Consider the following 11,498-nt stretch of genomic DNA (forward strand, 5'->3'; position numbering starts at 1 on the left):
ACAAAAGACAGGGAAAAAAGAAAAAAGGATTATTCGCCAAAAAAAAAAAAAAAAAAAGAAATTATTTGCACCCCCAGAGTAATTTGAAACAGCTATGCCACTAGGACTGCCTCTCACATTTTCATTAAGTGGACTCAAACAGTTTCCTGAATAACTAATTCTTACAAAAATGCATCTCCCCACTCCTTCTTATGAAAGATATGATTTAGGAAATTTGAGAAAGCAGTGTGAGAGCAAAATGCCTCCATATAAGATTTCTTAGTTTTCTCCTACCTTGTTCATTAAAATTACTCTCACAGTTACTTCAAAACCTTTCTTTCTCTTCCTCCAAGAGGCCTTTTATTTCAGTCTTCTGCCACTTTTATGACCACATACCTTGCAGACCAGGTGTCGTGGCCTGGGAACAGGGCTAGACTCTTCTAAAATTACAAGAACAGTGCTTTGGATGCAACATGAGACTGTTGATGGACACCGAAAAATGGAAGAAAATTGTTTTTAGTATCACTTGAAATTAAAAGGAGCCGGTTGTAGCTTTAACACTAAATGGGTATGGTTTTTGCCAGTTTTCTCAGATGCACATATATGGAAGTATATGTTTTGCTGTTCTAAAATTTCTGGATTTTTAACCAAGTTTATTTGCTTTTCTCCATGTTATAATATTTGAATTAGCATGTCTGACAATGTTGTTAGTATATCAGGACTAAATCAGCAAAACAGAGGCTGTGTCTTATCTCCCACTTACCTACATAGACATTTATACCTCAAGCCAGCATTAAGGTAACTGAGTCTTTCACAAGATACCGTTAAGTAATAAGCAATCATAACCAACAGACCTAAGCTTAGAGGGACAGAGGGTGTTGTGCTCCTTAATACCAAGCAGATGGAAAATCCCGGAGTTATTTTTGTAAATTCTATCTTGAACTACATGGAACCAAGCTCTGCCCTTGGTTATGCCCAGAAATTTCACTTCTACTTGCATAACTTAATATATCAGGACAGAACTGGACTTTATATTCTCAGCTAGAAAAATGACAACTTTTTTCTTGCAGTGAAACTGAGACTAAGATGTTGTCTTAAATGAATTTGTCTTTGGTTTTATGAAGAAACCTTGAGGAAAAGAAAATCAGATAGTAATGCCATTAATGACAAATTCTGGTGATATCAGCTTTTTGAAGAGCCAGACAATAAATTACTTGGTCAAAGAACAACTCTGGAAATGGCAAAATCCTCAGTTTTAAGATGTTAAATGTGGAAGGTGAATTACACCAGGAAAATGAAAAATGTCCAGCTAATCTCTATGTCATTGCATTTAAGATAATAATGTAAAGTGTCTTCTACTAAGTCCAGTAAGGTATAAGCAAGGTATTCTTTGAGTGCAGAAAGATGTTATTATACCTCTTTTTTTAAATCAATTCTAAAAGCATTCAAAAAATACTAATTGTAAGGCAGATAACATGGGAACTGGGTCACTGTGTTTACATAGGCTGGTCTGTAGCCCCATTGCTGAAAATTAACGACAAGGACAGACCTGAGCATGCAGCACGTTTATATCTAACACTTCAGTATATATCCACGGTATTGCTGTGCTGGTTATCTCCACTGACTTCCCAGCATGAGCCCATCTCTTTATCTTCCAGCTGAGACACTTGGGAAAAAAAACCCCAACAAACCACACACACAAAAAAGGAGTTGAGAGGTCTAGTATTCATAAATAACACCACTATGTTACAATAACTACCATCTTTTGATCACCCTTTTTCATCACATATGAAGCACAAGGCACCATAAGCCTTTGCTCAGGAACTGAATGCTTTCCTGTTCTTTAGAATATGACACACAAATCACACATATTGCAGTGTGTTTTGCTAAACATAAACCAGATCCACGGCTATCATACTTTTATGAATGTACCTGGAAAGATGAGTGCTGGAGCCCACAGTGTCTGCGTATAACACAGTAGCTTGGTATCATGAGATATATTCTACCTTTATTCTTCTGTATTCTGGAGGAAAACAAGAAAAAGAGAATTACTTCTAATTGTGATATACAAATTATTGTACACTTCAAAAATGTTTAAAACACAGTGCAGTTACAGAATATGTGGAACAACATTCTTAGCAAAAATGCGTGTAGCTTTGTATCTGTATAGAGAATCTTGCATCAGACTATATTGTGGAGATTGTATAAGAAAGCAATTCATTAGCAGAAACATTTCAGAAACAACATTCTAGTAGATTAGTATTTGGTGGCAGATTACTAAGTAAGGAGTTATCTTATCAAATGACATTTTTTAATAGATATATGCAATATATCTATATATATACACACATACATATTTTTATATGTGAACATTGCTTATATTTATTTGTTCATGGAGAGGTTCTAATCACTAGAGCACTTTAATAAATGGGGACACAACTGGCAATGCAAGCTTTTAATTAACAGAGAAAGAAGCAGTTTAACAAGCGTTCCAAAATCTGTAGAGCTACATGTTCTTAAATCTAATTTATGTACCCATTTAAGTATATGCCCTTTTATATACCCTTTGTGTGCTTAACTGCTTAAAACATTTTGAACAGGCTGTAGCAGCGTTTTGCCAAATATATTAGCTGCGAGTAGTGTTATGTATCTTGACTTCCACTATTTGATTAAATGAACTAAATGACACTGGAACAGCAGAGATTAAAATAGGTCTTGTGTGTTTTTCCAGAATGGTGCTGCTGAGTCCCAGCATGGCAGTGTTCATACTTGTATTTGTCTTCCCTTAATGACAGCAGCAAGAGATTCACTGTTAGGACCTGCTTTTATAATGTGACCAACAAAAAAAATAATCAGTGGCTTTTCTCTTGCATAACAATACTTTCCATGAAAAGAAAAATCAGGGTATATTCTCTTTAACAAAGATTGGTAGGCTTCCCTTTCCTCTGGGCAGTAAATGCAGAGTAAATTTACTTTGAATAAAGTCTAAGCTGCCAGAGTTGCATGGCTTCTGGAGTGGCACTGCCTCACAGCTGGCCTGGAGAGTCAGCGGAGTCGTCCAGATGTATCTGCACATCTGTGCAATGTGTGGTATAACTGCACATCAATATCCTACAGTGCTCCTGCATTCGTTTATTTCATTTAGGAAATGCTGTCCTTTGAAAAAGCATTCCCCTTCCTTGCTTCCTAAAATGCTCATTGATTGCCAAGTATGCCGATATACGCAAGATGGGCAAGTAAGCCTTCTGTCATGAATACTAAGATGTGAGAGGAAAAAGTCATTCACCTGGACATGAATATGTGTTTTGTTAAAAAAAAACAAAAACAAAACAACAACAATTAAGTCTGGGAAGGTACTTCCTGAGCACACCAGCCACAGAATGGCAGGTGCTGAGCAGTGCTTTGAAATCCGCCGACATTTCCACGGGGAACACTGTGCTGTCAGCTCACCGGTACTACTTAGGAACTGGGCACACACCTATCTTGTCACCTGTGTGCAAGTTATATAAATGTCCTTATATATATGTCTGTAGATTTACATATGAGTATACAAGTAAGGACTTGCAACTATATACATGCAAAGTAAGCATATCAAGACCAGTGAATGATTCCTTATGGAAACATCTACCAAATTCTGACACAAAATCTGAGTTTGAATTGACCTTGCTCCTGTAAATTGGGTTTGACTCATCTTTTACCTGTCATTTACACCCAACTATTTTTACATGTTTGCAACCTGCAATTAAAATCAGTGAAAGAGGAATTCTACAGTATCTTTTTTTTTTCTTTTCTAGATTCTAGAGTATCTTTTTATTTGCTTGCAGATTAAAAAATTTAGTGCATTACTCAGTCCATTATTAAACAAAAATATTAGCCACAGTTAGCACAACAAATAAAATTCTTCAATCAAAATCTTCAATCAAAATCAAAACCTGATCTGGGTTGTGTGATTTTGATGATTGTTCCATACCGGATTTAAAAAGAGTACCGAAAGGCGTCCTCTATTAAGCAGCTCAGTAACCATTATTTTATCCCTTAAAAGTGAAGACTGTTAATCCTCAACACAAGGTACAGACAGGGTGTGGGGATGAAACCCCAAAACAGTGAAAATCAAGTGAGTCAGGCTACACGAGTGTATGTCTGTAATTCAGACCTGGTTTCATATCATGGACTCTCCCACCACAGTTTCTGTAAGGTCAAACAGGAAAATTCCTTGTCAGATCCTTTGTAAGCCACAAAAGCCAGCATTCCTCCTCCAGGTCCCACAGAACCTTGTCCCCATCACAGCTGGTGCATGCATTAGGACTGAAAATTGATTAACTAGGAATTACAGAGGGACAGAGTAAAGCAATGGAAACCCACATTCAGATGAAACTCAGGTTAGAAAGCATACAGTTTTCCAGACAGAGTATTAGGCTTAGGGCATCTTAGAAAACTCATCTGAGTATCCCAGCTTAAAGTCGGGGAAAGGCTGAAGGCTTTATTTCAGAAACATGACCTGTGTGCACTGAGCCCAACAACGATGATGGAGAGAAAAGCCAAAAATAAAGACATGTGAACTACATTACACAGTGAAAAATACAAAATGCCACTGATTGGATATCAGAAACCTGAACGGGGCAAGAGCTGACCTTGACCATGAAGAGCAACAGTGAGACTGAGAAAGCAAAGTGGACGTTAATGGAGATTTTGTATTTTTCTGTAAAGGGGTTCAAACTGTTAACACGACCAGTAACTTCCACTACCGGCTAGAATACAGGCAGAGTGAATGAAGATGCAAACCCCTCAAACATCAAGCTGGTTTTGAAGGCATTTGACTTCCTTTCTCTACACAATTTTCTTCAAAAATCCATACTTTCAGCACAGAGCTACTGCTGTGTTTTCAGTTATCTCAGGGGACACAATACAGTATCTGAGATCACTTTAAAAAGCATTTTTGTATTGATATAAGCTGGTGTAGCTGCAGAAAGTGCCTTTTTCTTCCCCTTTCACAAACCCAATGGGAACAGAGCCACAAAGCAGCGTTTTGTCGCCGAGAACCTGCCTCAGGGAACCGCTGCGCAGCCGCCCGCAGCCTCCACAGTAGGCTTGAGATCCCCAAACCAGAGCCACAAATATTGTGCCTTTGCATTTAGGGCTTCAGAAGCGGATGTTCATGTATTTCACAGGGAATTGATTTAGCTCTGCAGACAGGTACTGAAGATGTGCTCGCTTTAAAGGCTGAGGCAAAGCAGACAAGCCGTGGTTCACACTGGAGTGTCACTACCTGTGACTCCATTGTGATTACAGTATTGAGTATTTTTTTCCACTGCAGATGCCTTGCTGAGAAGCTTTTCTTCAAAACCTTAGGGAAGTACATCCTACTATTCTATAATGTAATTGCTAAGGTAACATGGCTTATGACATAGCTACAATAGTCTCAGTGTCTGAAAAATAACATCTCACTAAAAAGATTAACCTGAGTTGAACCAAGTGTGTGAAAACTACTAGATATTTTTTTCTCCCAAATAGAATTACTTCTTTCTTCCTTAGGATAGAGTTTTGTTAACTAAATGAAAGTATATTTCCCAAGCAGTGCAGCTATATCGCTTTCTTGTTTAAATTTATTTTACAGTTCATTAAATATTAAAAGTATTGTCTCCTTTAACACTTCTGCAAATACTACTTTCTTCTGCCAAGCCCTTGGAATTTTTGTCAGTATTTTAGAAAAAATATATAATAGCATAATAATTTCATGACAGAATGCTGCTTTTGCATAGTAACCCAAATTTCATAGCTTTGCAGAAGTGGTAGGGTGAATATTGTTAAGTGTGATCCACCCCAGTTAACCCAACATAATATGGAATTCCATTAGAGAAAAATGCAGCCTAAAAAGAGGACACCAAAATCATATCCCGAGCCTCTAACACAAGATTCATTGATGACATTCTGGCTTAGCAAAGGCTATTTTGAACAGTCATGTACAGGTGAGAATTTTTTGTGGGATTTCATTCAGTCAAAGGAATAGATGTAAAGCTTTCCAGGTAGGGGGGGAAAGTTGGTAGGCTTTGTAATGAGCTCTCTGACTGGAAGAGAGTCTACCTCTGTAACAGGATTTTCTTTCTTTTTTTGTATTTTATTTGAAGCTCCTGAAGGAGGAAGTGCTTACCTTGAAGGGTTCATGCACACACTCCTAGAAATCTCTCTCACAGGTAATTATTCTTTCCAAGTGCTATATCTTTGTAGAAATATATTAACTTCCCCTATTCTTTTCGTGCTGCAACTTGGATTGGCTTAGTCAAAAATGGCTTCTGCTGGGTTTTAACATTTGAAAAACTGTATTCCCAAAAACAATTATAATGTGATAATTCATTAGAAAAAATTATAAATGTAGACTTGCAAACTATAGAACAGAAGCTCTACAGAGTCTTTAATCCATCCATTTCCAAAAATTGAAGTGATCTTCTGTTAATTCATACTACAATACATCAGTTATGAATGAAACAGTTTTGCATTGTATCCCACAGAAGTTTTATAATTACTTTGTATTGCTTAAAATGTTTTTTAGAATGTTTACATGCATGGGAAAATTTCAAACAACGCTGGCTACAGATGTGTATGTGTGTGCTTGATAAAGCTTGGTGAGGCTTATGAGGAGTGGAAAATAAATAAGCTTTAACCAACTTTATAAAATTAATTAAAAAAATTAATACATTTAAAAATTAGTTTTTTCCTGTATGCATATTTGGAACATCCTCAGTAAACTAAGTGCTAGATATTTTTTCCACTATCTTGGCATTAAAGAAGATGAAACATAATAATATCTGTCCTCCTGACATGCTTCTGTGTTGTTCTGATATGCTATACTGTGACACAGCAGTTCTTTGCAGTCTGATTAGTGGATGCTCAATAGAAGTCTATTGAAACTTACTTCAATATCGTGTTGGATTTGGCCTTTTAAAAATTTTATACGGATCCAAATGTGTCCCCTGACTGCTCCATCCTCAGCAGAGTAAATACAAGCAGTGTCAAATAGTGCAGCCATATCCCACCACGCAGCCTCGCTAGCGGGCTGCTGTCTGCAATGGGCTTGGAGTAGCAGTAAGTCTCCAGTGAAGGAAAGCTGTATGTGCAGTATTAAGTCCACATACAGGAGGAGATCTCCAGAGCAAAAAAGGTATTGTGCAAGGAGCTGATGGCCTGACTTCAAGCTTTTTGGCAGATTTTACTTCTGGCCAGCCCAGTTATGTAGAATGGCTGCCCAGTAGGGGCTGACAGTTATAAGGTGTGCTTGTGGAGCACGTCTTTTATTTTACTTCCGTATGCCAAGAATACAGACCATGCTCTCCAAGATCATAGAATGGCTCAGGTTAGAAGCAACCTTAAAGGTTATCAAGTTGCAATCCCCTTGCCATGGGCAAGGACACGCTTAAGTAGATGTGACCGAGATACACTGTAAGAGGGCACCCCTAAACTGAACTAGAGCATTGGTAGACACACATCCTAAACCAACACCACTTCCAGATATTAAAATCAACTTAGATGCTGCACTTTTTTTTGGAAAGCAGATATGTCTCTGATGCAAATGTATCTTGACTTTCTGTTAATCAGCCTGCCTTGCTCTCTGGCAGACAATATGGAGAACTGCACGGAATCCCCTCCTTCAAGGTAGCTTCTGCATAGGAATAGATCTTTAAAAACTCCTTAAATTCTGAATTGAAGTCCTGAAAGCCTCCATGACATTTAATTTTTGTTCTCTGCCCAGACTTCCTCAATGCCACATTGCGATCCAACAACAGAGAGATCAAACTCTTCCCTTCTATGGGGAAGAGGCTATGTGCAAAGATCTTGAAATAAATATTAAATAGAATATTAAATCTTTCAGCTCCATTTCATTGGAGCAAATACATGTTCATTATCCACATATTGGCTAATAATAAGCAGTATCTTAACAGATCCTGACAGACCTTAATTGGAACATACATGTGTATCTCTAGCCATATTTCATTTGATATTCTTTTTCTTCCTTTTTCAGATAGTAATTAAGAAAAGAACCATTGAATAAAAATTTATTCAATAGAATGTTAATGTACTTTAAATACAATGATCTGCACATAATATGGATAATTCAGATGGAAAAAAAGCTGATATTCATCTATCTCATCCTGGATTTACTTTGCTGATGATTATGGACACAACTCTGTTGGATACTGGCACAGAAAATATAGAGAACACAGAGAAATCAGCCATGGAGAGATCCAGAGAGGAGCAGAGAATGAGGTGATGAAGAATACTAGAATGAATCCTGTGCATGAATGATATCTCAAAATGGCATACGAACAATTTGAACAGTCTGAGAGAGATCCATGTTGCAGAGATTACCTAGATACAGCTACCAAATGTGGCTGACAGGGAAGGGTTGCTTATGAAAATTATTACTATGATTACTGAAGTCACTCTTTATCTTAGTCTTTAATTAGCTTCTATGGGCAAATTCATACCGGAAACCCCCACCCAGTACAATAATCTCAAAGTTGCCCCAGTGTCTTAAGCATCACTTGGCACAGACACCCATTTGTGGGGAGGATCTGTTTAGGGTACTGGGATGAATATCTTAAAAGCTTTGATTGTAACTGGTAATTCAGATGACAGCAAGAGTTCTCTACACAGCCTCACTATCCACTGCTTTACATCTCATTGCAGATATTCCAGCAGGATAATAAAAAGCTCAGTTCCCGCTGGGATACCGGACCCCTCTGAGCATCATATCCTAACTGGGCAGGAATGCAGGGAGCTTGTAGCAATAGTGCTTGCCTTACACACACCTTCTTACAATTCCAGCTGACTAAACCACTAGCTGGTGCACCTGCTGCACAACAATGACAGATTCCAATAACACAGTATTAATCATATCCCTATTAAAGAAAGCTAGGTTAATTTCATAGGGTCATTGCAAACTAAATCATATTAGAGTACATGCAATGCAGATATCTGGCTTCTGTCTGTTTTTCTCTAGGAATACATACCAGACACATACCAGACTTCTAGTTTCAGCAACCATTCTTCCTTCAAAACATTCACACATCAATATGCAGGTGTATCTTTACACACACCAGGACACACAAACCACACACTTTTCTTCTTCTCCAATAATATTAACATAAAATCATTATAGAACAAGAATTAGCTATCATCTATAACCTTTCAGATGAATCTGAAGGGCTAAGAAGTAGAACTGGATAGTTGCCCAATGTATCCAGAGATCTTGCAGTCTGCAGTCCTTGACCCAAAGAGCTCATCAGATAACCTTTTTGGTAATAGTGAAATAAAGATAGCAAAAATTATCTCATGAGAACAACCTTTAGCAACACTTTATTACATATGACACATACTTACTTACAGCAGTCATTTGTAGAAAAGAATAACTGTCAGTGACTTTAAGAGCTTTCTTACGTTAATAAAAGATAGTATATCAGATGATTTTCTAATAAAGGCTCTTAGTTCAACTGAGTCAAATATAGGAGCTTTATGTACTTTGACAAACACTTAAATGTAAGTATCTGAACACTGGGATATCAATTTATGACCAGATAAAGGTTATTTTCCACTCCTGATACGAAAATATCATCTACTACTGTCTGTGCCAGGTGCCCATGCAAGTGGTGCAGTCTATTCATTGCAACCAACAGAGCTAACTCCTTTCTCTCTGGATTGAGAGTCAGACTCTTCAAATAAGATACTCGGCTAACTTTGTATGATGTTGGAAAGGCTTTTGCTGAAGCATGCAGCTCTTGTACTACAATGTACACAGCTGCTTGCTTCAACAGCCCGTTCAATTCAGTATGCCATTCTTGGGCTGGCTCATTGATCTGATTAGCTCTTGATCAGCTCAAATTGAGATCCTTTCTTCAATCTATAAAGATAAGCGAGCTCTTTACTTTCTGATATCCACAAAGTAAATCTATTTCAAAAAATGTACTCCTTTCTCCAGACACTGTTCTACTGCGTTTGCTGACTTCTCTGCTCTCTTTGACTGTTGAGATACAGCCAAAGTAGCCGCAATCTAAATTGCCCTTTTAAACAATTTTCCCAAACCCTTTATTTCCATAGTCTTGCACTATTACAGATCTGCATTAGCATATATACTTTATATCCATTAGAAAATTAATATTTCCTTTTTTTTTTTTTTAAATCAAGTCTCTAATATTATCACTGAAGGGATAAGGAAAAGTGGGTGATTAGGAGAATGAGTTATCTGGTACCATCACTTTTAAATGTATTATCTCTCTAAAGTTTCTGAGGAACATTTGAGAGCAACAGCTGTGTGACAAAATGGCCAGACTTCTTCATCATGGCAGGTAATCCCCAATCCTACTTAATCTCCCTTTCAGTGTACTCACCTGTGACATATAAAGCTCCAATCAACATCATATCTCTGTCCCAGTCCTATAACTTCTCTAAATTTGTAGTTCTCCACCTCTACTGCACTCTCATGAGACCTCACCTGGAATACCGCGTCCAGCTCTGGGTCCCCCAGCAGAAGACAGAAAAGGACTTCTTAGAGCAGGTCCAAAGACGTCCACAAAATGGTCAGAGGGCTGGAATACCTCTCCTGTGAAGAAAGGCCAAGAAAGTTGGTGTTGCTCAGCTTCGATACAAGAAGGCTCTAGGGAGACCATTTTACAACTTTTCAATATATAAAGAGGGCTTATAAGAAAGACAGATAAGAGTCTTTTTACCAAGGTTTGTAGTGACAGGACAAGGAACAACTATTTTAAACAGAGAGGGTAGATTTAGATTGGATGTAAGGAAGACATTTTTTATGATTAACATGGTGAGATACAGGCAAAACAGGTTGCACAGAGAAGTTGTGGATGCGCCATCATTTCAAGCGTGCAAGGTCAGGCTGGATGGGGCTTTAAGCAACCTGATCTGGTGAAAGATGTCCCTGCCCATGGCAGGAGTTGGACTAGATCTTTAAAGGTTCCCTCCCGCCCAAACCACCCCGTGATTTTATGATACATCCGAATTACAATGATGGCAGTTATAGGAGCACATTCAACCCTGAAGTGCCACGGCATAAGGCAGTAAAAGCAAATACTTTTTTTCCCTTTTAGCTGTTGATTGTGCGCTCTGTTAGTTTTTTCTAGAGATACCTACTGATTCCTAAAACATATTGGAATAGTTCATGAGAACTGAGACACAGGAGGACACTCAGTTTTAGCTTCTTTTTTTTTTTTCTTTTTTGTTACCATTTAAAAATAATCCTTACTTGTCAGTGTTTTTTTTATAAACCATATCTTGACTTGCACTCAACTTGCTGTACAGTTTCCTGTCAAAAAATTGCTTATTAACACTGGTCTCTCATCAATTGCTCCAGCAGAGCACCAACCCTGTAAACAGAAGCAAAGTGTCTGCTCTGTTAATCTAGATGGCTTTTAACCTGGATGTAGCTTCTGGTCATGAAATCATCTTTCAAGTAAAAGATCCTTTTTCCCAGATAAGTGTCAAGGCTTTAATTAGAACATTAACTCAGTTTC

General features: G+C 37.8%; 1 long non-coding RNA gene across 1 annotated transcript in view; it reads right to left on the bottom strand.

Annotated features, from left to right (window-relative positions):
* Positions 1-10,570, bottom strand: part of LOC106892535 — a 72,290-nt gene extending 61,720 nt beyond the window's left edge. The window contains exons 1-2 of the long non-coding RNA XR_001412871.1: positions 10,463-10,570; positions 1,912-2,002 (exon numbers count right to left, since the gene is read on the bottom strand). This is a non-coding gene — a long non-coding RNA (uncharacterized LOC106892535). The remainder of the gene's footprint in view (positions 1-1,911; positions 2,003-10,462) is intronic.
* Positions 10,571-11,498: the final 928 nt, after the last annotated feature.

This window comes from Calidris pugnax, unplaced genomic scaffold, assembly GCF_001431845.1.
Source record: "Calidris pugnax isolate Ruff unplaced genomic scaffold, ASM143184v1 scaffold42, whole genome shotgun sequence".
Taxonomy (NCBI): Eukaryota; Metazoa; Chordata; class Aves; order Charadriiformes; family Scolopacidae; genus Calidris; species Calidris pugnax.